This window comes from Diabrotica virgifera, chromosome 4 (genome assembly GCF_917563875.1).
Source record: "Diabrotica virgifera virgifera chromosome 4, PGI_DIABVI_V3a".
Classification (NCBI taxonomy): Eukaryota; Metazoa; Arthropoda; class Insecta; order Coleoptera; family Chrysomelidae; genus Diabrotica; species Diabrotica virgifera.
Genome location: NC_065446.1, coordinates 29460594 through 29488423, shown reverse-complemented (window position 1 = coordinate 29488423; position 27830 = coordinate 29460594). Strand labels below are relative to the sequence as shown.

The following is a 27830-nucleotide window of genomic DNA, read 5'->3' as shown; positions in this document are numbered from 1 at the left end:
GCTTGAAAATTTGAGAATAAGTAGTGGATAGTCCAAGGATCAAAATCTATATGATGACGAAAGGCGCTTTTACCATGGGGGTGGTTGCCACCCCACCTTGGGGGTGGAAATTTTTTATTATATTTTGACCGCAAAAGTTGATAAAAACTTTCATTTTAAGCAAAAAATGTTCCATACATTTTTTTGATATGATTAATATTTTTCGATTTATTCGCTATCGAAAGTGTTAGTTTTATATCGAAAAAATCAATGTTTTTCGATAATATACTCATTTACGATTAACTATTTAGTGGGAAATAAGCCACAATTAAATTGAAAAAATAATTTTATTAACGTTTCGAAACCCAAATCTAATTATGCTAAATGAAACCAATTGTGTCGCAAATTCCTCGGTAGAATGCAGTAGGATGTGGTTACCCATACTGAAAGAGGAAGTCAATAGAAAGAAAATACCACGATTAGTAAGTTAATAACATATCGAGTTAGTACAAATTTTATATTTTAGTATTACTTATTGTAGATCTCTGTATTATTAATATTATTTATAATTTAAACATATTAAAGTCAGAATTTGGTATTAGTTTTTTGAAAGTAAATTAAATGTAAGACCAAATACTTACGATGTTGGGATAGTATCACGAGGTTTTTTCCTGGTTTTCCCTCGTGATTTACTATGGAATCTCTAACGCGGGAATTTACTGTCATCGTTGCATTTGTTTGTCTTTTTAAAGACAGATCACATGCTATGATTTTTTTGTGACGGATATTCTTGAGTTGGGATTGATTTCATGTAACCGAATGAACTATCTTTTAGTAAAGTCGTCCCAGGAACGCAACTCATAAATATTGGCGATATCATTTTAAAGTCTTCTACTTTAAAATGTATAATATACGTCTGAATTGCCAATATAAATGAGTCAGATTAAATAAATTATTAGAAGAATTTTTTTACTTAGCAACAACATTTTTGTTTATTTTAATAGTATTTTGTATTTTGACAACGAAACCCGATTTGGGCCTCGAAACGTTAATAAAATTATTTTTTCAATTTAATTGTGGCTTATTTCCCACTAAATAGTTAATCATAAAAATGCCACAAGGAAATAGCTTCAGAACAACAATACTCATTTACGATTCACTCAATTTTTGCCGTAGAAAATTTTTTTTCAAACCAAGCTCTTGGGATTTAAATAACTTACAATTTCATATTTAAATATTTTTTTCGTATCTCTGTTGCTAATCTTTCTATTCTGAAGAAAATGGCATTATTTACCAAATTACAAAAATTCGTTATTCGCTTTTAACTCTAGTTTTTTTAAAACTAATCATTCTAAGCCAGTCAAACTTATGAAATCTATTACTAATACATAAATAAAGAAGTATGAATAAGATCAATGACTTAAAACACCGCTAACTTACATTATTAAGCTACCAATTGGATTTTTCCTTTTTTTTTTTCAAAAAAATATATTGATTTTTTAATCGTAACTTTTTTATTTTTCATCCTAGAAAGTTTGTTAAAAAGGAATTTTGTAGGTCTGTACAAGATCTATAAGGCTATTAATATTAAATGCTTTTAAAATCCTAAATCGCAAAAAGAGGTGACTGGAAAAGGGTTGGTAAAGGTGGTTTTTGCATGTTATTACAAGTTTTAATTGTCAATAGCTCACTCAGTTCTTGCCATAGAAAAAATTTTGGCTAACCCCGTTCTTGGGAATTAAATAATCTACAATTTTCGATTTACATATTCTGAAGAAAAGGGCATTTTTTACCAAACTACAAAAATTCTTTATTCGCTTTTAACTCCTTTTTTTAAATTAATCATTCTAAGTCGGTCAAACCTCTAGAACCTATTAACAGTACATAAATATAGAAGACCAAATAAGGTCAATGGCTAATTTTAATTAGGGTGGTAAGTAGGGGGAAGTTTTCGATCACTTTTTCGCTGAAAAAAAATAGGGACTGACATTCTTTTCATAATAAGTCACTTAATTTTTGAGCTAGAGACTTTTTTTGTTTCTGTAGATAGATATTTTTAAATACTTTAAATTAGTTTGAAAAAGTTATCCTCGAAAATGCACAGTTTTCCCGTGTTTTGAGTTTGAAACTACAATATTTAGCATTTGACGAAGAAAAGCTAACAATAAAGTATAGCTCGATTACTATTGGTCTTAAAGAAAATAAAAAAACCGGTTTGTTTATTTTTTCAAAAGTTACATTTTTGTTAAGCAAAGTTGCTTTGATAAAACGAAAACTTTTTGAGTTAATCGCAGAAAACTGATTAAAACGTGACCCGTCAAAATAGCCCTGTCAAAACAGCCCCGTCAAAAAAGCCCCGTCAAAATAGCCTCAACACAAAATAGCCTCGACAAAATAGCCCGCACACAAAATAGCCCCGACAAAATAGCCCGCACACAAAATAGCCCCGGTCAAAACAGCCCCGGCTAAAATAGCCCCGGCTAAAACAGCCTCATAAACAATTACATAATTACAAGGTGTCCAAAAACTTCTTTTTAATTTAAATTATTTGACAAAAAGGAAGAATGTATTTAATTTATTTAATTTAAAATGCATTTTACTGTTGCCCGAAAACAGAAAAAAATGTTTATATCATAAATAATTAACATTGATTTTTGCTTAACTTTATTGTTCAAACTTCCAAGAGGCAGGAAAGACAGGACTCGAGTTCTCTGAAAAGACAATTTTTATTTAATGTGGTTAAGATAAACATCTGAATAGAGGATAATTACCATTTCCGAAAAAATGTATTTTTAAGGAATTATTTCATGATGAATTCTGAAGGGAGCTTTTTTTTCGGGGCTATTTTGTCGGGGCTATTTTGTCGGGGCTATTTTGTCGGCGGGCTATTATTCCGCGGCGATTTTGTCTGCAGGCTATTTTGTCGGAGCTATTTTGTGTGCGGGATATTATGTCGGGGCTATTTTGTCGGAGCTTTTTTGACGGGGCTATTTTGACGGGGTACCGATTAAAAACATTGATTTTTTCGATATAAAACTAACACTTTCGATAGCGAATAAATCGAAAACTATTAATTTTATCAAAAAAATGTATAGACCGTTTTTTGCTTAGAATGAATTTTTTTACCTACTTTTGCGGGCGAAAATAAATTAAAAATTTCCACCCAAGAGATGGGGTAGCACCCACCCCCATGGTAAAAGCGCCTTTCGACCTCATATAGATTTTGATCCTTGGACTATCTACTTCTTCTTACAGTACCGTCTCCTATCAGGGGTTGGCTACCATCACAGCAATCTTAACTTTGTTGGCTGCAGCTCTGAACAACTGTTTTGAACTGCACCCATACCACTCCCTTAAATTTCGCAACCAGGAAATCCTCCTACGTCCCACATTTCTCTTTCCCGAGATTTTTCCTTGGATTATGAGTCTTAGCAGATAGTACTTTTCTCCTCGCATTATGTGGCCTAGATACTCCAGTTTTTTCGTGTGTATGGTTTTTATGACTTCGCATTCCTTCCCCATCTTTAGCAAAACATCTTGATTTGTTACTCTTTCTGTCCATGGTATTTTCCACATTCTCCTGTAACACCACATCTCGAATGCCTCAATGTTTTTGATGTTTGTCTTTTTCAGTGTCCAAGCTTCCATGCCGTGACGGCATGGAAGCTTGGACTATCTACTTCTTATTCTCAAATTTTCAAGGAAATCGATCTATTCTGTAAAAGTTGCGAGGTTTTGTCCTATTTTAAGCTTCATTACTTGGACTATAGCATTTCATATCGCTGTCCCCCCATTATGTGCCCTAGATATTGTAACTTTCTAATTTTTATTATGTTTATTTTCGTTTCGTTTCGTGTTCGTTTTCTTCTGTGTTCATGATATTCTAAGCATCCTCCTGTAACACCACACTTCAGCTTTCATGTTTATATTGCAGTATCGAAAACAAGTAGTATCTCAGAGCTGTTACCTTTAGTTCAAATCTAGGGTCTTTGTTGTAGATAATTGTTTTCATTTTTACAAACGCATTTCTTGCTATTTCTATCCTGGCTCTTATAGTCCTGTCGCCAGGGGAGTACAACGGCCTCCTTTATTCAGATGGACTTACTTACTTAAGTTTTTTTTTATGTATTTTGACCCGTAGAACACGAATTTTTTGGGTAACAGTTGATCCGGATGTCTATAAGATTGTTATACACAATGAACTTGAGGAATTACATAACAGCAATTTTTCGCAAAACAAAACATTTTTTGTAGTTTTTGGGTCATTCTAAGCAAAAAATGTTCTTACGTAGGTAAAGTTTTTTCGTAGGATGCATAGTTTTCGAGATAAACGCGGTTGAACTTCCAAAAAATCGAAAAATTGCAATTTTTGAACCCGAATAACTTTTGATTAAAAAATAAAATAGCAATTCTGCTTACCGCCTTTGAAAATTCAAGTCAAATTATACCGGTTTTGGTTACTTGTATTGCTAAAAATTAATTTTTTTATTGTCAAACAAAGCTATTTGCGCCGGACCTTATCTGCCAGAATGACCGTGTCATCAGCATATCGCAGGTTATTTATGATTATTCAGAATAAATTATTATTCAGATTATTCAGGTTAAATTCAGAAAATCTGTACTTATTCTTCAGTATAGAATTTTTTTTTCGACTTTTTCAATCATATAATCATATAATATCTACTTATTACTATTACGTGTACCAAAAGTTTCATTTTGTGACTAATAAAACTGTATTAAATGATAAATCACATAAACAAACGCCTAAATACATTTTATTATCTTAAATGAATTAACTGTACTGTTTCCAAATTGTTTATAATTGAAGAATTTAATCTTGCCAATTAGCAAGCAGAAATTAATCATGTTAACACCAGTTGAATAAAATCTGTTGTTAGACCGTCCCATAGGCGCCACTAATAAAATATAGTCCAAGAAATAAGTACACAATAATGTTTACACTTTGTTTTCTTCGCATTTACACTATTACCAAACTATTTGTTTTAAATTGACGATAATGATAAAATCAATAAAATTACACCAAAGATAAAGTTCTGCCTAGTAATAGCAATAGGTACCACAAAATTTCCTAATTATCTCCAAAAAAAAAAAAACAAACAAACAAATAAACAAGTAAATGAACAAGTTGTAAGTTAGGAAAATAACCACACAAGAACTAAAAGAAACCTTATTAGAATAAAAAAATGGGAAAGCACCAGGGGCTGGAAATATCCCCATCGAACTGATAAAGTATGGACCAGACATACTGCACGAAATAATGTCGAAACTCTTCAACAAATGAATGGTATGGGGGAGAAAAAATACGAGAAGACTGGAATTGTGCATACATTAGCTCGATTTACAAAAAATGAGACAAAACGTTGTGCAAAAACTACAAAGGTATTAGTATACAGTGCAATGGGGAGGTTGTATGGCCGAGTATTATTCTCCAGGACATGGAAGAACAAAGTGGTTTTCGCGCTGGTAGATCGTGCTCAGATAACATATTCGTAATGCAACAAGTAATAAATAAAAGAAGAGCAAGGAATCTGTCTACTCACCTAACATTTATTGATTTGGAAAAAGCCTACGACACGGTACCTTTAAAGAAACTCTTTGAAATTTTGACGACGATAGGCATAAATGAAGCATATATGCGAGCAATTAAAAATATGTATCAAAACCCGAAAAGCTGCATTAGACAGGGAAAATCTATGTCGAAACCATTCCCTGTTACAAAAGGTTTAAGGCAAGGGTGCTGCTTATCGCCAACACTATTTAAAATATACATCCAAAAAGCTCTGGAGCAATGGAGGAAAACAGTTGCTGGGATGGGAATAATGATTGAAGAAAACTGCTTAACAACTTTGTTGTTTGCTGATGACCAAGTAATTCTTGCCAACGATGCACATGATATAGATTATAGTATTTTTACTACAAAAACGTTATTACGTAGGTCAAAATTTATGACGTAAGAGAACTGTCAAAACATTAGAATGTGACTTTTCATTATTGCTATGTTTATTATAAACACGGCAATAATGAAAAGTCACATTCTAATGTTTTGACAGTTCTCTTACGTCAAAAATTTTGACCTACGTAATAACGTTTTTGTAGTAAAAATACTATATATGCTAAGAAAGTTACAGATCGAATATGAAAAATGGGGCCTATGTATGAACATGGAGAAAACGGAATATTTGAGAATAGGAGAGGAAACCGAAAATCCGGAATTAGAGTTAAGAAGTATAAGAAAATGTAAGGAATATAGGTATTTAGGAAACATAATATCAGAAGAAGGAACTACAAAAAGAGACATACAGCAAGGAAGGAAAGCAACTCGTATCTATTTTAAATGGTCTACTATGGTCTAACAACGTGAAGCTGAACACAAAATTAACAATGTACAGAACAATTGTGGAACCTGTTATAACTTATGGAGCAGAGTGTTGGAAACTCACAGGAAAGGAAAGGAAAAATATAGAACTAGCGGAAATGGATTACTTACGTACAGCATTCAGGGTATCTAGATTAAAACACGTTCCAAATGAGGAAATAAGACGACGAACAAAGAGTGTATATTCCACGGTTGACCAAATAGAAACAAAGAAATTGCTATGGTATGGTCATGTTATGAGAATGCCAGAAGAAAGATGGCCAAAAACAGTATTAAATTACACACCCATAAATAGAAGAAGAAAAGGAAGGCCTAAGAAACATGGAAGAAAGGCATAGAACAGCCTATGATAGATATAGCTATAGAAGGAAACGAATGGGTGGATAGAAAACGATGGCGAGCGAAATGTGGGATGCGGAGGAGACCGTAGGAACCCCACTGCTTATATTATATAAAAACAAACATAATATAAATTATATCTCACCCTATTAGTTTTTCTTGAACTATTATGTGTAAAATTATATAAGATAGGCAGAAACTTGGCAAAATGTACTGCATTATCTAAACATTTTTTTGTTTAAAATTTTTATTAAAAATGCTTTATAAAAGGTACGACTATATTTATTTCATTAAAAGAACCATTTTCAGTTACATCATAGAACAATTTCGGAATGAAAATTCCATCTTCAGTGCTTCTACGAAGTATAACTGCTTAAAGCCACTAATTACGTAGATGAGAACTCTTTAAATGTTATTTTAGTATTATATGTACAGGGTGTCCCGAAAAGATTGGTCATAAATTATATCACAGATTTTGGGGTCAAAAAGAGGTTGATTGAACCTCACTTACCTATATACAATAGTGCACACAAAAAAAGTTAGAGCCCTTTGAAAGGACAAAATGAAAATCAATTTTTTTTTCATATATCGAAAACTCTTAGAGATTTTTCATTGAAAATGGACATGTGGCATTCTTATGGCAGCAGCATCTTAAATAAAAATTAAAGTAAAATTTGTGTACCCCATAAAAATTTTATCGGGGTTTTGTTCCCTTAAACCCCCCCAAACTTTTGTGTACGTTCCAATTTAATTATTAGTGTGGCACCATTAGTTAAAAACACTGTTTTTAAAACATTTTTGCCTCTTAGGACTTTTTCGATAAGCCAGTGTTTATCGAGATATTTTGAATATTTGTCGAATCCTTTACATATTTGTATATGGTTAAGTACGCTTATAATACCTGTTAATAATCTGAAAATGTATTTATAATTTACATTTTTTAGGTATATTTTGAAAAAGAAGCCACATCTCGATAATAGGTGACTTATCAAAAAAAGACTAAGAGGCAAAAAAGTTTTAAAAACACTGTGTTTAACTATCGGTATCACAATAATAGTTTAATTGGAACGTACAGAAACATTTGGGGGGTTTAAAGGAACAAAACTTCCATAAATTTTTTATGTAAATATATTAAAAAAGAAGCCGCATCTCGATAAAAACTCGCTTATCGAAAAAATACTAAGAGGCAAAAAAGTTTTAAAAACGTTGTGGTTAACTAATGGTACCACAATAATGAATTAATTGGAACGTACACAAAAGTTTTGGGGGGGTCTAAGGGATCAAAACCCCCATAAAATTTTTATGGGGTGGACAAAGCTCACCATAATTTTGTTTTAAGATGATCGTGCCATAAGAATGATACATGTCCATTTTAAATAAAAAAATTTTAATAGTTTTCGACATATTAAAAAAAATCGATTTTCATTTTGTAACTTCAAAGGGCTGTAACTTTTTGTGTGCACTATTGTATATAGGTAAGTGAGGTACTTTGAGGTACTTTGAGGTACTAAGTGAGATAATTTGTACTAAGGTAAGCTAGGTTCAATTGAACTATTTTTGACTCCAGAATGTATGGTATAATTTATGACTAATCTTTTCGGGACACCCTGTATATTATATTGTTGTTGATAATTTAATGTTTAAAGTCTAAGACTGTTTAAGGTTATTCACTTCATTGTCATTTACTTCAGGTCCGTTTAGAGAGGTTCTATCCGTCCAGCAACCCCCTAGTAGGCAGTTTTATGTTGTTACGAAGTAAATCACCTTAAAATTGAAATATCCTCTAAAATTATCAGCAACAGTGTAATATGTATAATACCAATTTAATAACATTTAAAGGATTTTCGCCCATGTATTTAGTGACTTGTATACATGTATACTTAAACATGTATACCTCGTAAGAGCACTGAAGATGGAATTTTCATTCTGAAAACTTTCTGTACCTTCTATAAAGGATTTTTTGATAAAATTTGTTGTGATTTATGGCATAGGTATAAGATCGTAGACACAGCCGACTACAGCAAATTCATTTCCTTGTGGATTTATTTCTTTCTTATTTATAATATTTTTATCTCAGTCGATAGTTAATTTGTACTTTAGTTCCATTGATGAACCTATTCTAGTTTAGTTCTTCCACTGTAATTTTTAATAGTTTCTGTATTAATTACAGCAGCTTAAGTCTTGTGCCCGACTTTTAATAATGCAAAAAGTCGAAAGTCATATTTCGCTGCATCACTGGCCGCTATAGAAAAGGCCACCACAAAGGCAAAGGTACCACCTTGTGTATATCGAAATTTTTATTACATCATGGTTTTGTATTAATATTAATATCATTTATGCAAAAAGTGACTTTTTCATTCATTTCAATATTGTGAAACAACCAACTACCCATGGTAGATTGAAACGTTCAAAACACGACTTTCTTGAAAATACTTGACTCTTTAAAATAAAAAAGAAAATATTTCGGAATCTATTCCTTATCAAAGAGGCTTTGCAAGTAGACTGAATTGGACCATAACGAAACGAAGATATCCTTCGTCTCGTTATGGTCCAATTCAGTCTACTTGCAAAGCCTCTTTGACAAGGAATAGATTCCGAAACATGAGGTGTCAGAGGATGGCAAGAGACTCGAATTGAATCAAAACGAAACGATTATTTTCTTTTTGTCATACCTTACTCGGTTTTAGAGTACAAAGTGACCACGTTTCATATAAGTAATCTGCGACGCATTATTGGAGTGTTCTCATAGCGGCGCCGCTTGGCACTGTGTACCTCGGTTAACAGATCACTTAATTCGTGGTCGGAATTATTTTTCACTCATTTCATCTTTAAAATAAGATTTTTAAATTAGAAATTTTTATAAACAAACAAGTTATTGAAAATTAAACCCAACAGCAAGAATTTTTCAATTGATTATAATTATTAAAATTAATAAAATAAATATTTAAAACATATTTCACAATAAGAGTTGTATGTTTTTACTATATTATGTGAAAATGATGGGCCCGACCGGTCGAGTAATTTTTAAACAATTCTGTGTTTAGTGTTTATCCTATTTGAGGGAAAAAGGTCATTTTCAAATGGCTGTATAGATGCTGTGTCAATATTTAGAAGGGCTTCTTTTGAATATGAAGTATCATTGTTTGCATTGTAAACAATTAAATTAACTGCGCCGTTTTAACTTTTACAAAAATTAATATATGCCATCTGAAAGTTTATAAAAAAACACATAAAAAAAGAAAGTACGCAAATAAAAATGATCATCTATGACTCCATAACTTTGCTGTTACCCTCACAACTGATTTTTGCAGGATTGTTTGATAATAGCTATTTGTATAACAAGGGAGGAAAATGCTACTTTTCCTCCCGAGAATGAAGTTTACTGCCCGACGCGTAGCGGAGGGCAGTAATCATTCAAGGGAGGAAAAGGCACTTTACTCCCATGTTATACATATGATTCTTCCACAATACTACATATGATTCTATACATATAATTTTTCCCTTCCTCAAATATCAACTAATTTTTTCATTTTTAAATAATTTATTTATGTAGCTAAGGCCCGGTTTTTCAGTGAGCGGTTAAAATTGTGGTTAGCTAACCTAGTTTAAATTTTAACCAATATTTTAACCCTAATAGCGTTTTTCAGTGCTTTAAATCAAGTTAAGAAAATCTCGGTTAGCTAACCACTTTTTTCTTCTGTTGGCAGCAGTAACTGTACGTGCGCATGTGCAATTCGAGAAATAATGATCAATTTGACAGAAAAGTAAATAAAAGACAATTTCATAACCAAATTAAAAAAAATGATTAATGCAATGCAATATCAAGTTCGGAATCGTTGTTTAGTTCATAACGTCTACCTCGGTTTCATAACAGAAGAGAATTAGAATTACTGGGACGATTTAAACTTTTTTTCCGATTTTGTTTGTCAAAGACCACGGTCTTATCACTATTTGAACAGATTGACCAGGAAATAAGAAGTCAGAAAACTAACAAGTAGGTACAGTATAACTGTCAACTGTCAAGTATAAGTCAAATTATTAATGTAAACATTGTTAAATCAAAATAACAATTTACTATTTTTACCATTCTGCAAAATACAGGGTGCTCTATAAATAAACGTTAAAATGTATACCTATACTTCTTTTCATGAGCATTTTTCAGTGCGTCACAAATGATAGAAAAAAAGTTAAGTCCGTGATAATATACATTTTAGTGACATGACATTTTAGTTAAATCTGACAGTTGTCACATTTTATTTGCAATTTGGCATAAAATCAAATCAATTGTGTTTATTGCATTTATAAAATAGTATTTTCTTTTATTTGTATAGTCTTATAAATTGAACAGATTTTATTCGTAGATGTATTATATAATTCTTAAACAATTTTTTTTTCGATTATAGCGCCATCTATTGACAACTAGAATAAATGTTATAAATGTTACCGACGAAATGTAATCACCGACGTGCGTTTTTTCTGTCACATGCAATTTAATGCGTTAGAAAGAAATCGAAAAACTGTGACGCACTGAAAGATCCTCATGAGAAAAAGCATAGATACTTACGTAATAGATAATAGAATATTGTATAGGGGTCAATAAGTTATTTCATCAATGATATACCATGACGTCACTTTTACTTTTCGTCCCTAGGGAGGAAAAGTACGACTTTGCTGACAATCAGGTCAGGAAAAGTATACTTTCGGTAGAAGTAGGTGGAAAAAATATTTACAATTAACTGGTAATATTATCCGACAAATTTTTAAGGGTACCTACTCCAGTTGTCGGACGCACCACAGTTTAGAAACCTGTATATTTACAAAACGCCCCCTCCCGAAAATTTTCCGTATTAGAAAAGTTGTCTGACTCGACATGAATAACTGAATAAAATAAGTCTCACGAAAGAGGTAATAGATTTTTTTTAAGTGTGTGACCAAGACCTATAATCAATATTATCATTAATTCCCCCGAGAAAATTTGCATGATCCCCGACTCGTTTTACTTTACGAAAGAATAATTTTGTGCGATATCGATCTTAGACAAAATACAAGAAAGATAATAAATATGACAATGATAAAGTTCAGCTAATTAAACTAGACATTTACACGACATCAGTATATTTCAGAGATATCGCACAATGATAAAAAAATACTTATACTTAATAAATATCCAACCCCGTTGTCACTGGAAATAATATTTTGTAGGAGAAAAATTTATATTTTTATTGATCAAATATCCTCAATATTTTCCATAAATTATTGCGCGTTACCGTAAAAAAGCATGATAACTTCTAATTCACTTTTCACTAAAAATTCACTTTTACAAACGCATTTCTTGGTATTTTTATTCTGGTCTTTATTTTTTATTTTTTAAACAATATTTTCTGAATTCAGGTTCTCAGATTCAATCGTCTTTGATTGACGTCGTTATTTTTGGTTCATTATATAGTTCTTTAAGTTCCTTATTATTTCTTCTTCTCCATTGACCATCTATTTTCACGCCTCCATATATTTTGCTCTTTGTATTTTCCTCTCCCATCTTTCTAAAAGGTGTATTTCTATTTTTTAAGCATCTCCCAAATATAAGTTTGTATATTTGTCGTCTTTGGTATTATCAGATATTTAGTGTTTTTATATTTATCTCATAGACATATATATTATCATAGACTGAGCCTATCTTCCGCGCTTCCTGACGACAAGATCTCTTGAACAGGTTTGCGGTATCCATTGTCGGATGTTTCTGAGCCACGACAGTCTTTTCCTTCCTAGTCCCCTATTTCCCTCGATCTTTCCTTTCACTGCAAGTTGAGCATATTGGTACTTATTATTTCTCAATGTGTGACCTAGGTATGACGTTTTTCTAACTTTCACTGTGTTGAAAAGTTGTCTTTCCTTGCATATTCTATGCAGAACTTCTTAGTTTGAAGTATGCAATGTCCATGTAATTTTGAGGTTTCTCTGGTAGATCCACATTTCAGGGGCCTCCAATTTGCGGTTGATGTTTTAAGGGTGCGTGTCTCAACTGCATAGAGAAGAGTCGATCAAACGTAGTCGAATTTCGAGTTGTCTTCGAGAATAACAAAGCAGTTTTATGATTTTTTCGAAAAATTTTCTGGTCTGTTCTATTCTCGATCTTATTTCTAGATCAGGATTTAGGCTGCTATCGATCCAACATCTCAGGTACTTAACTCTATTGACCTGTTCTAAAACTGTTGGTCTTGTCGATGAGTCATTGTAGACCCAAGTCGGAAACCGCAATCAACACCGTATCATCGGCGTATCTGATGCTGTTGATATTTACGCCATTCACCTTGACTCCTTCCTTGGAATCCTCCAGTGCCTCTTTAAATAGAAATTTGGAGTAAAGATTAAACAGCAGAGGCGACAGTACACATCCTTGTCTAACTCTCCTCCTAATTTCTACTTCTGTGAATGTGGAACCTTCGATGTTAACTCTGACATTTTGGTTCCAGTACAAGTTTTTTAGTAATTTGATGTCTTTTCCATTTAAACCGACTTCTTGCAAACGTTCTAATAGTAGGTCATATTTTACTCCATCAAATGTTTTTCGAAGTCTATAAAGCATATAAATATATCTCTCTGTTGGTCGTAGCATTTTTGCGCGAGAACTAGTAAATTGAAGAGGGCTTTCTCGTTCCCATGCCGTCTCTGAATTCAAACTGATCGTCTCCGATGATTTTTTCGCACTTTCTATAGATTCGATTATGTACGACATTTTAGGACTTTATATTAGGCTATTGATTATGTATTTTAGAAAGGAACTACAACGTTAACAGGGTTTTATTGTTTCATATAGTCAATGGACCTCTATATTTGGAAAAACCGCGGAGTGCTACCATTTAAATGGGTGCGTTTTTGAGAAAAGGTTGAATTAGTCCCTAGGCACAGGGCGAATTAGGGTGAGTTCTATGCACATTTAGTGCAAACACGTCTATAGGAAAATTGTTTCAGGTTAAATTTACTATCGAAATATCACATTTTAATGCCAAAAACATGTTTTTTTACAAAAATATTTCCAAAAGAAAAGCAAGAAAAAAACATGAAAGATAGAAATTTTGTTTTTTGCCCCATAACTTTTTTCCACGGGGCTACAGGTATAGGCATTGCTTCACAAAAAAAACTTCCATCCTTTCTCTTTAAAATAGCGTTTAGTAGAAGTCCCCGTGATTTACAATATCCAAAATATGATTTTTCAAATTTCGCTACTCACAGCGATTTTGGGATATTTTCCTTGTTACTTCGCAAACATTGTTCTGTAACTTTTTTCTACGCATTTCTAGGTATACGATACGCAGTAGTATCATTAGTATAGGTATACGATACGCAGTATCGCTAGGTATCACTAGGTATAGGATACGCAGTAGTATAGGTATACGCAGTAGTATAGTATCAGTATCAGTATCGTATACCTAGGATATCACTAGGTATACGATACGCAGTAGTATAGTTAGTAGAAAGAGAAGTCAATTACCTTTAAAATGTTCTATAGTAGAAGGCCGTATGGCTATATTTTAAGCAAGATATGGTTTTTCAAAATTTTATACTTTTAATGATTTTTGATATATTTTACGATTATTTTTAAATTTCTCATTATAACTTTTTTATTGTATATTTGGGTATATACATTGTGTAATAAAAAGGAAAGCTCATTTTCTTTACTTTAAAATGGTGTACTGTAAAAAATTCTAGGACTATTTTTAAACAAGATATGCTTTTTCAAAATGACATATACACATGCAATAGTTGGAACCATATGGAAAACTTTTTTAGTATTAATTTTATGAAAAAAAGTTATTCTTTATAAAATGCTCTGCCTTGTCTGAAACCTAAAATGCAATCATCAGATATAAAATTTTATTAATAGTGTACAAGGTATGTTAAAAAATATGAATTTGCTCTGGAGTAAAGTACCTTTATATTTCACAATATCGAAAAGTGTTATCAAGAAAAATTATTTGGAATTAAAAATTATATTATATGTAGTATGCAATAATATTCTTCTAATTGAAAAAAAAAATAAAAAATTTTAAAATTTTTTTAAATTACGGATATTCTTGGATATCCTACGGATATCTTGTTTAAAAATAGTCCTATATTTTTTTGGAATACATCATTTTAAAGTAAAGAAAATATGCTGTTTTCTATTATACAATGTATATCCCTAAATGTACAAGAAAAAAAGTCATAATGAGAAATTTAAAAAATAATCATAAAAAATATAAAAAATCATTAAAAGTATAAAACCTTGAAAAAGCAAGGTCAATTACCTTTTAAAGGTAATTGACCCCTCTTTCTAATAAATGTACCATTGCATATACCTATAAATGAGTAAAAAAAATTTCAGAACAATGTTTGCGAAATAATGGGGAAAATGGCCCAAAAATGCTGTGAGCGGCGAATTTTGAAAAATCCTATTTCGGAAAATATAAATCCTAGAGACTTCTACTAAACATCGTTTTAAAGAGAAAGAATGTAGGATATTTTTTGCTGAAGCAATGTCTATACCTATATCCCCGTGGAAAAAAGTTATGGGGCAAAAAACAAAATTGCTTTCTTTTGTGTTGTTTTTTTGCTTTTCTTTTGAATATATTTTTGTAAATACAAATATTTTTGAATTTAAAATGTAATATTTCGATAGTAAATTTAACCTGGAACAATTTTCCTGTAGACGTCTTTGTACCAAAAGTGCATAGCACGCACCCTAATTCACCCTGTGCCTAGGGACTAATTCACCCATTTCTCAAAAACGCACCCATTTAAATGGTAGCACTCCGCGGTTTTTTCAAATTTATACGTCCATTGACTATATGAGACAATAAAATCCCGTTAACGTTGTAGTTCCTTTTCATCATCATCATCACTGGCTCGACAACCCTTTCTGGGTCTTGGCCTGTTCCAGGATTCTTCTCCATTCTGATCTGTTTCGAGCTTTTTTTCTCCAGTTTTTTATTTTTAAGGTTATTATCTAATTTTCTATTTGTTCTAAATATCACAGCTTCGGTCTTCATCTTGTTCTTTTTCCTACTGGCATCTGTTTGAATATTTTGTTTGGTATTTCGCCTTCTTCCATTCTTTCTACATGTCCCATCCAACGCAGAAGTCCTATTTTAATGAATGTTATGATATCCGGATCCTGGTATATTTTGTATAGTTCAAACTTGTACCTTCTTCGCCAAATTCCGTTTTTTTTTGTGCCCTTATATATGTGTCGCAAAATTTTTCTTTCAAAGGTGGCTAGCAATGTTTCCTCTCTTTTAGTGAGTGTCCAGGTTTCTGAGCCGTATGTGAGTACCGGTCTTATAAGGTTTTGTATATTTCCATTTTGTTTTCTTGCGAAGTTATCTGATTTTAGTTGCCGAATTAAGCCATGGTAACTTTTATTGGCAAATAAATATTCGCCTCTTCACTTCCTCCGCTACGTTATTATCAGACGTGACTAGGGATCCCAAGTATGTAAAGTTTGTAGTTCCATTTAGCTCTCTTATTTTGAACAAAAGCAATAGCCTATATAGGCACTTTCTATAGATTCGATTAAGTACGACATTTTAGGACTTTATATAGGCCTTAATATACCAAAATATCGTCAACTTGGTTCTAAATGGCATAAGGGATAAAATCGTGGTTGGCCTATGAACAAAACAAAATCAAACAGTTTTAATCTATCTATAAATTCAAAATACCTTAATCTATTCGACTTTGGAATATGGTTTTATTTAGTTAAATAGTTATTGACATAGATAACTTAAAAAATATATTACATGAATGATTTTTCCGATACCAAAATTTTATTTGGTCTTTAAGACTAACTAATAAAAATGTTAATATTCATCGATAACAAACATAATTAGATCGCAATATCTACTATCAAAGATATTACTTATTTTATATTTTGTTTACAAAAATTGCTTTTGCATTCAATATTTACTGCTTTGCATTCAATTTGACTATGGCTATTTCTCTATATTTTTATTTCTCTATATTAGGCTATTGATTATGTTCAAAATAACAGAGCTAAAAGGAACTACAACGTTAATGGGATTTTATTGTCTCATATAGTCAATGGACCTCTAAATTTGAAAAAACCGCGGAGTGCTGCCATTTAAATGGGTGCGTTTTTGAGAAATTGGTGAATTAGTCCCTAGGCACAGGGTGAATTAGGGTGAGTGCTATGCACTTTTGGTACAAAGACGTCTACAGGAAAATTGTTCCAGGTTAAATTTACTATCGAAATATTACATTTTAAAGTCAAGAATATTTTTATTTTCAAAAATATATTCAAAACAAAAACAAAAAACAACACGAAAGAAAGCAATTTTGTTTTTTGCCCCATAACTTTTTTCCACGGGGATATATTATGTAGGTATAGACATTGCTTCAGCAAAAAATAACTTACATTCTTTCTCTTTAAAATGACGTTTAGTAGAAGTCTCTAGGATTTATATTTTCCGAAATAGGATTTTTCAAAATGCGCCGCTCACAGCATTTTTGGACAATTTCCCCCATTATTTCGCAAACATTGTTCTGTAACTTTTTTTTACGCATTTCTAGGTATATGCAATGGTACATTACTAGAAAAAGGAGTCAATTACCTTTAAAATGGTCTTCTATTGTATAAGGTTGCTTGACTATTTTGAAGCAAGTTCTGCTTTTTCAAGGTTTCATACTTTTAATGATTTTTGATAGTTTTTATGATTACATTTAAATTTCTCATTATGACTTTTTTCTTGTACATTTAGGGATATACATTGTATAGTAGAAAACAGCATATTTTATTTACTTTAAAATGGTGTATTCCAAAAAAATCTAGGACTATTTTTAAACAAGATATCCATAGGATATCCAATAGTATCCGTAATTTGAAAAAAATTTAAAATTTTTTAATTTTTTTTAATTAGAAGAATATAATTGCATATTATAATATAATTTTTAATTCCAAATAATTTTTCTTAATAACACTTTTCGATATTGTGAAATATAAAGGTACTTTACTCCTGAGCAAATTCATATTTTTTAGCATACCTCGTACAATATTAATACAATTTTATATCTGATGATCGAATTTTAGGTTTCAGAGTAGGCAGAGCATTTTATAAAGAATAACTTTTTTTCATAAAATTAACACTAAAAAAGTTTTCCATATGGTTCCAACTATTGCATATGTATATGTCACACTTTGAAAAAGTATATCTTGTTTAAAAATAGTCCTAGAATTTTTTACAGTACACCATTTTAAAGTAAAGAAAATGAGCTTTCCTTTTTATTACACAATACATATACCCAAATATACAATAAAAAAAGTTATAATGAGAAATTTAAAAATAATTGTAAAATATATCAAAAATCATTAAAAGTATAAAATTTTGAAAAACCATATCTTGCTTAAATATAGCCATACGGCCTTCTACGATAGAACATTTTAAAGGTAATTGACTTCTATTTCCACTAAATGCACCATTATGCGTATACCTAGAAATGCGTAGAAAAAAGTTACAGAACAATGTTTGCGAAGTAACAAGGCAAATATCCCAAAATCGCTGTGAGTGGCGAAATTTGAAAAATCATATTTTGGATATTGTAAATCACAGGGACTTCTACCAAATGCCATTTTAAAGAGGAAGAATTTTTTCTGTGAACCAATGCCTATACCTATATCTACGTGGAAAAAAGTTATAGGGCAAAAAACAAAATTGCTATCTTTCATGTTTTTTTTTTGCTTTTCTTTTGGATTTATTTTTGTAAAAAACCATGTTTATGACTTTAAAATGTGAAAATGGTAGCACTCCGCGGTTTTTTCAAATATAGAGGTCCATTGACTATATGAAACAATAAAACCCTGTTAAAGTTGTAGTTCCTTTCTAAAATACATAATCAATAGCCTATATTGTTTCATTTAGTCATTTTGTGGATCTGTTTACTCTATTCACTGAATCTTCTACTTCTGTTTCGACCTTTCCGTAGCTAGATAGTGTGATGCCTAGGCTCTAGATTCTAGATGATGATATTCCGTCACTTGTTCTATTATTTGACCCTCCAACTCCAATTTACATCTTAGAAGATTTGCTGTATAATCATGCATTTGGTACTTTTGCAGGATTCCGTTGAAAGCAATATTTTAGAATGTGGTACTTGAACATTTTTTGTGCATGTTTTTTTTTAAATAATGCTAATTAAATCACTTAATTGTTATAAAGAAATCTGCTGTGAATTATAATAAAGGGACTAACTTTGCCCCAAATTGTTCTAGGACAATTTTTTAGTATATGTGAAAAAATTCAAGTTTTCCAAACATGAAAAAACATGTGTACAGGCAATAGTTTCTGTTTATTTTTAAACCAAGAGGAGTAAACTAAAAAGACAGATTCACACCCAAGAAAGTCACTAGAAATATCACCAAATACATCTTCTTTTTTGGTTCATCATATCGGCCTTTAACGGTAATCCATAAATATTATATTATACTAATACATCACTGAAGAGTTCTAAAAACAACTGTTTTTGATATAAAAGTAGACTAGAAATCTAAAAATTAAAGGAATAATGCAAAAATCACAAAAAATCGCCGATATAACTTAATTAACCTATAAAATGACAGAGTGTCAAAATTTTATAAATGTCATTAGTGTCAAAATTAAGTAACAGTGGAGTAACTTGCCTGAGGTTCGACCAATTACAAACAAGCATTACGGCGCGGTAAATTTGAATTACTCCTCTTGGTTTAAAAACAGACCAAAATTGTTTGTAAGGAAAAGATCGACATGATTTTCTAAATTTTAAAATTGTTTTTTTTTTCATTGTTTTAATGATAGTAATAGAACAAACCTACTTCTTTCATAAACTACAGTTGAGTCCCCGAGTCTTTACCCGTGCGTCATCATTTAAAGCATACGAAATAAGTCGGAAATTTACTAAACGCAACCAGTGGCGTACTGAGCATGGTTCCGCGGGTTCCACGGAACCAGGGCCCGGGCCCCGCAGGGGCCCGCTTTTGCTTAATGTTGTTCTGAAGCTATTTTCTTGTGTCATTTTTACAATTTTAACTATTTATAATGGGAAATAAGCCACAATATTTTTAAAAAATGATTTTTATTAACGTTTCGACGCCCAAATCGGGTGCCGTTGTCAAAATACAAAATACTACTAACATAAACAAAAATGTTGTTGCTTAGTAAAAAAATTCTTCTAATAATTTATTTAATTTGACTCATTTATATCGGCAATTCAGATACATAATATGATACATTTCAAAGTAGAAGACTTTAAAATGATATTGCCAATATTTATGAGTTGCATTCCTGGGACGACTTTACTGAAAGATAGTTCATTCGATTACATGAAATCAACCCCAACTCAAGAATATCCGTCACAAAAAAATCATAGCATGGGATCTGTCTTTAAAAAGACAACCACATGCAACGGTGACATTAAAATTCTCGCGTTAGAGATCTCATAGTAAATCACGAGGGAAAACCAGGAGAAACCTCGTGATACTATCCCGACATCGTAAGTATTTGGTCTTACATTTAATTTACTCTCAAAATTAATACCAAATTCTGACTTTACTATAATTTTGTTTAAATTATAAATAATATCAATAATACATGGATATATAAGTAATACTAAAATATAAAATATGTACTAACTTGACAATTGACTTACTAATTGTGGTATTTTGTATTTTCTTTCTATTGACGTCCTCTTTCAGTATGGGTATCCACATCCTACTGCATTCCACCGAGGAATTTGCGACACAATTGGTTTCGTTTAGCATAATTAGAGCCGCTTCTTTGAATTTTTTCTTTTTACTATCTGAAATATAGTCTGAATAAAATAAAGTATAGTCCTGAAAGATCGTTCATAAAAATAACATGTGTTTTTTGAGCCAACATTTATAAAAAAAATCAAAATTTCTGACTTATTTTGCAATTTTAACCACATTTCGAAGGCGAACACCAATATTATAGACAACAGCATAAGCAAAAAATGTGAGAGTAACATAACATGTGAGATTTGCAGTTTGGGTTTCGGAATCCTCTTGGGACAAGAGAAGCACTTTGTAGTCTACAGGTACTCATCCAACGCTGCAGAGACATGAATAAAGAAGTGTAAAATGACATGTAAAAAGCATTCGATAATGTAAAGCATGAAAAAATAATTTAAGTACATACTCCATAAGATCGAAATCGACTACAGAGACATTCGAATAATAGCAAGTCTCTATATTGGGGTCAAACAGCTAAAGTGAAAATATGATTTACATTGACCAAGAAAACTGAGATTAAGAAAGGGGCACGGCAGGGCTGTATCTTGTCTCCTATTTTCTTTAATATATACTCAGAAGAAGTATTTAACAACGACCATGACTACTGATAGTAGACAATCAAAGAATTGATTACGTGGATTCGTACATCTAGATACTTAGGAACAACAGTTAATTCAAGATGGGATCAAGCGAAGGAAATACGTATAAGAAAAGAAAAAGCAAGTTCAATAGCATGAAGCAAATGTTCATCTCTAACAGCCTCACCCTACATCTCAAAATCCGAATTCTGAAATGTTATGTATTCCCGGCTGTGTTATATGAAATGGAGGCGTGGACAATGACCGCAAAAAAAAGTAGAGGCCTTCGAAATAAAATAAAAATAAAAAAAATAAACATAAAAACGTTTATTGCCTTAATAATATTTACATTGCATTCTAAAAACTTAAGATATTTTATTTCTTCATCTAAGAGTTCCGCTAAGTGCACCTCCTCCTTTTAACTGCATCCTTGGGCCCTGATTCTTCACTCGTTGATTGTTTCCTGGACGTATTCTTCTGTAGGTACTTTTTCTGGCTACGTACCTACTTTCCTGACCGGTTTGCAACCACCTGGCTATCGTCTGATCATGTGGTCGATCAGACGGTGTTTTTCTCGTAACATCCTCTGGATCCTGTTATTCTCGAGGATGTTCCTGGTCTTTAGGAGTCTTCTTGTGGCCTGGTGGAAGAAGTAGTGTCCTTTTCTCAGCCACCTCCCTCAGTGGCGTGTACTGGAGCCTTTCCTGGATGGTTGCATTTGTCAGCCGGTCCTGCCATGCTGAGCCTTCGATGATTCTGTAGCATGACGTTTCGATGCCTTCTAATCCTCTTCAGTTGGTGTTGGCTGTGGAACTCCAAACTGGTACTGCATATGACATCATGGCCCTCACGTATGCTTGGTATAGTTGAATCTTCTTCTTCTTTGACAATGGAGATGTCCTGAAAATATAAGGTAAAATTAGTATTTTTACCGCAGTGGCTTTTTCTTTGATTTTCTTTATATGCAGGTTGAAGTTGAGTCTACTGTCCAGGTGAACGCCTAGATACTTCACTGATGGAGTTGATTGAATGATGTTTCCTCTCATCGTTAGTTCAGTTGGAGGTGGTCCGCATTGTTGTGTGAAGATGATGAACTGCGTCTTCTCGGTGTTGATTTTTATTTTCCATTTATCGGTGAAGTCGGCTATTCTCTCTAGGTGGTTTTCTAGTGTTTGGACTATTCTTCTTTCCTGTTTACCTGAAGTGTAGACTGCTGTATCGTCTGCATACAAAGCTGTGCTGGTTCTGGCATCAGTTGGTAAATCTGAAACAAAAATGTTATATAATATTGGGGATAGTATACTGCCTTGTGGCATCCCTTCCTGGACTTCTTGCATCCTGGACATCTTCCTGTCAGCTGAAACCTGAAAAGTTCTGTTAGTTAAATATTCATCACAAATGTTAACTAAATAATGAGGTAGCCTAGCCTTGTCCATCTTGAAGATTAGAGCTTTCTTCCAGACCGTGTCGTAAGCTTTCTCTATGTCTAGAATAGCCATTCCTGTTTTTTTATTTCTGTTGAACCGTATTTTGGTGTCGCTGACAACTCTTGCCAGTTGTAGTTCGCAGTTTCTTCCTTTTTTGAATCCAAATTGGTCTCCTTGTATGATTCTTCTTCTTTCTGCGTGTTTCGTTAGCCTCTTGTTGATGATTTTTTCCAATATTTTTCCTAAAGGTTCCAGTAGGGATATTGGCCTGTATTTTGCTGGTCTTCTTCCATCTTTTCTTGGCTTCAGGAGTGGAATCGTCTTGGCGTGTTTCCAGTTGTTCGGGAAATGGGCTTTTTCAAGGCAGTATCTGAAAATGTAGTACAGTTGTACTATCATTTTCTTTGATAGTTCCTTGAGGAATTGTGTATTCCTTCCATTCCTGGAGCTCTGGATCCTTTGAGCCTTTTGATGATCTTGTGGACTTCTGTTGGATGTAGCTGGTCTTCTTCTTCTATGACGAACTGGTTTCTTCCTGTTATCCTGTCGTAATCTCTGTTGACTTCGTCGATTGTTTGTTGATCCGACATATCCTGATTTTGTCTGTGTGTTGCTTCTAGTCTTGTTGCAATGGCATCCACTTTTTCTTGTGCTTCGTAGTGGGTTCCTTCTTCATCTATTATTGGAGGCATCTTCTGCTTTACTCTTCTTCTGGCTTTCATTATTTTCCAGACGTTTCCTTGGTTTTCTTCTGCTTTTCTGATGATGCTGTGCCATTTGTTTTCGTTCAAGCTGGTGAGTCTTGTCCTTATTTCGGCAGAGAGTTCGTCGCTGTATGTCTTGAATTCTGCTCTTCTGGTTCGCTGGTATGCTCTCCTAGCTCTGTTTCTGTCCTTGATTATTTCCATGACTTCCTTCGAAATGTGGGCTTATCGACGTATATAACGTATATCCTGGACCTAGCACGTGACAAGCGAGGAGGTACTACGCCGGATAGGTAAAAAGAAAGAAGTAGGGATATCTATAAAGAAAAGAAAGTTGGAATACTTTGTTCACGTTATGAGGCACAATAAATATAGAATACTACATCTAATCATCCAAAGGAAAATAGACAGCAGAAGGGGTCCAGCGAGCAGGGCCGTAAGTACGATGTCGGGGGCCCCGGGGCAAACGTGATCTGGCGGCCCTCTACCGGGGGTAAAAGGGGGGACAGTCCGGAAAAATGTTTGATATTTAACCCATTGAAAACGCATTTTAATGTATTCCATGACTGAAGTTTCTTGTACCTATATATTGCTCTTTTAGTTGACCAACACAAAATTTTGAAATCACCTTATTTTAAGCAAGCTAATTAATTTTGCATGTACTATCCACATAACATCTTTTCTATTTTCATAAAAAATATACTATAATGTTTATTACATTGTTCGGCTACAAAGTAAGTTTGTAATCGCGTTGTATTGCAATTTTATTATTGAGCGCGAATAAAAAAAATTAAAAGAGAACATTTTAAATTTTATATTTTAAACATATAGGTAAATATCGTCTAACCGTACACTAAGAATGAAATAAAGATGGAAACTACTAGAAGCAGACAAGAATCAGCAAGGTTTGAACAATTGTTTCAAATGATGAAATCACAACAAGAAGAGAATAAATTATGAACAGAAAGACAAGAAAAGGCTTTATAGAGACAAACAAGTCAAATATTACAAGCAATGAGAGAAGAAAATAAACGACACATGGAAGATAATAGGCTATTAGCAGAAAGACAAGAAAACTCTTTAAAGTATTTAAACGAAAATCAACAAAATGAACAGATGGTAAAACAAAATGAGATAAATAATAAAACAATAAAAAGAAGATTTCTTGAAATTTTAAAACCGAATGGAAAAATATGAAGATATAAAGGTTTATTTAGAGAAAATGCAGGAAGAAGTAAAACCAGATTGCTGTGGAGATACAGAAAATTGAAAAGGTGGAAGAAAAATTCGAGAATGCGTTAAAATTCGACATGGAAAAAGTATAAGGAAAATTGATGGAGATAGGAAAATGTCAAAAAGAAGGAGACCGTCGGGAAAAATTGTATACAGTTCTAATGAGAGCAGAATCCAATTTGGCGGGGATATTAGAAACCGACATCTGGTACCTTTCATTAAAATCTTAAAAAACAAATTCCAACATATGCAGAACTTCGAAGACTGCAAAGAAATTATAAGAACCCATCTAAAAGACGGAGCTGCCTTGTGGTTTGAAAGCAAAGAAAATGAGGTGACTTCATGGAGAGATTTTGAGACAAAATTTTTTATGATGGTGCAGGTGAAACAAGTTAAAATCGAACATTGCAGTTCTTAGAATTAATTTATGCCGTGTACTTATTACAACCGGACAACTCGAAGTAGAACTTGACTGAAAGTACTTTGAACTGTTTATTTGACCTCGTTAAAATCTATGCACGGCCAACCAAAGGGGCACCTGTGGCTCCCCCATGGCCAGGGGCCTCAGGGCACTGCCCCGGATGCCCCAATGGTAGTTACGGCCCTGACAGCGAGGAGGAGACACTCGTGGCTCAGAAACTTGCGGCAATGCAGAATAGCCACGTTAATTGCCAACGTTTGGAATGGACAAGGCACATGGAGAAAATGTTAGTGTATTCTTTGCTATTGCTTTCCATGTTTTTCGGTCTTATGACACCATTTCCCATTGTCTCACTCCCATTATTTGTATAAGTTATTTGGTAATTTTTAAGTTCAAAAAGCATATAAATGTAGAATTGTAAATATTTTATCTTAAATTTTAATTCTCCTGTATATAATTTTTCTTAAATATTATTATTACAAAAACGAAATACGAACACATGTGCGAATCGGCTTGGGGATTTGGAATCGGAGTTATCTAAGACGCAACATAAACAAGAAAACAAGTAGCCGCCTTGACTAACTTTAATAGTTTTCGTTTACTGGAAAAGGTCGGTACATACTTTGAACCAATTTTCATAGGTTGGTTCTCAGGGGAAACGGAAAATGGAGATTAAATGTAAGATATTTTTATTTAGCGTAGGGGTGCGAGAGTCAGTCGATTTTAACATGGACCTCGACGGACGTGTTATTTGGGATAATAGAAAAAGACGAAACTTAAAGAAACGCTTTAAGACGGGTATTATGACAAGCCGGTTATAATATTCATTAGACGCAATTATTTCCAAATACATTACTTTTTGTAAGAACACGTAAAATTTTGGTCGCAATTACACAAACACTTTTACATTTCGTCAGTTTAAGAGTATCTATAATTTTAGTTGTCTATTTTAATAATTAAAAATGTTAAACATCACACGGACTTTTATTACGATTGTTTTTAACGAATTCTACATAAAGATATAAAATATTATTTGCATTATTTTTTTATAATCTTAAAAAAACAATTTTTTTAAACAACTTTGTTAAAAAGTTTTATCTATTTGTAAAGTTTTAAGATTGTGTAAAGAAATATGAACGATTTCATTAAAAAGCTCCACCTTCTTACATAAAACGTACACTGATTTGAAACGTTTAACTTAAAAATGTACAAATCAATTTCTATAGATATAAGTTTAATTATTTAATCAAACATAAACAATAAATAATTTAAACACTACACAAAAATATCTTATCACGTTAATGATAATAATTGTAGACCAGGCAATATGATATAAAATTAAGTGCAATGTTTCATTTTCACCATTAATTTTTAACATTTATTCAGAAAAGATGTTTGAAGAGGCACTCAGTACTACACAAGGTGGAGTTGTGATAAACGGGAAACTGATAAATAATCTCCGATATGCAGACGACACTGTACTGATTGCCAGTAGTGATACCGAATTACAATATCTATTGGATTCTGTGGTAGCACAGTGCAGTAATTATGGTCTCCACCTTAACATCAAAAAAACAAAATATATGGTCGTCAGTAAGGATAATGTCATCGATGCTGGAATTCACGTTAATGATGTACAACTTAAGAGAGTTGAAGCTATAACATACTTGGGAAGCAGAATCACTGATAATAGGGATCCTTCCACCGAAATACGTTGCAGAATTGCTCAAGCCAAATCAGCATTTTTCCGTTACAAGAAAATTCTATGCGGTCATGACATAAATTTGAGTCTTAGGACAAGAATTTTAAAGTGTTGCGTGTTTTCCGTTCTTCTCTACGGAATTGAGTCATGGACCTTAACAGGAAGAATGCTTAAGATGGTTGAATCCTTTGAATTATGGTGCTATCGAAGAATGCTGAGAGTAAGCTGGATGGACAGGGTGCGTAATGATATTATTCTGAGCAGGATGAAGAAAGGCAGAGAACTGCTAAAAATGATAAAGTCTAGAAAACTCGAGTATTTTGCGCATGTTTGTAGACATCCGGAAAAATATAGCATTTAACATCTAATTATGCAGGGTAAAATATTAGGCAGAAGAAGTCGAGGAAGAAGAAGAACAGCTTGGTTAAGAAATTTGAGGCAATGGTTTGGTCACACTTCGGAATCGCTCTTCAGATCTGCTGCGAATAAAGTTATGATAGCCAACATGATCGCTAACGTTCTATCAAAATCTATACTCTTCAGTCTGTCAGTTTGAAGCCAAGATGAAGACCACATTATAATAACGCTGCATTATTAATCCTTTAAACATCGACTTATTGTCGACATTGTTGTAGCCGAAATGGCATAATTATTGTAAAATTAGGGTCTTTTGACCTATCTATGTAGCTAGTTCCAACTACTTTGGATCTAAAGTTTCTACCACCTGATGATGAATTGATTGGCCGAAAACGTTTGTGTGATTTTTGTACTATAGATGTACCCACTTTTATCCAATTTGGATCATTTTAGATAAAATTTTAATAAAATTTTATATACCATTTACCTACAAACTGGAAGTTTTACTTCCTTAGTAAAAAAATATACATTTAATAAAAAAACTGTAGCTTTAAAAATTGTATCTATTAGAAACACAAACAAAAATCTTTTTTTTATAATTTTTCTACAACCAATACAAACTGAGATACGACATTTTAAAGGTTAGATTTTTTCGTCAAATGTACAATTTGAAATATTCAAAGCCAAATAACGGAAAAACTTTGCATTTTTCGAGAAAAACTTACAGAATATTTTTTCAAGTATACAATTAGACCTTTTAAAAAAAGTTTCTAGCATACAAATTAAGCGACTTATGATCAAAATAAGATCAGTACATACTTTTTTCTACGAAAAAATCAGTGAAAACAACCCCCTAACTACCCTTCTAATTAAAATTGATTTTCGGCCTTCTGTAATTCTTTTTATGTATGTATTA

The 27830-nt window shown here is 32.5% G+C and overlaps 1 protein-coding gene across 1 annotated transcript in view; it reads left to right on the top strand.

Annotated features, from left to right (window-relative positions):
* The window catches only part of LOC114349361 (leucine-rich repeat protein SHOC-2-like), a 160562-nt gene that overhangs the window by 48523 nt on the left and 84209 nt on the right, over window positions 1-27830 (top strand). The gene's annotated exons all lie outside the window — the stretch shown is intronic.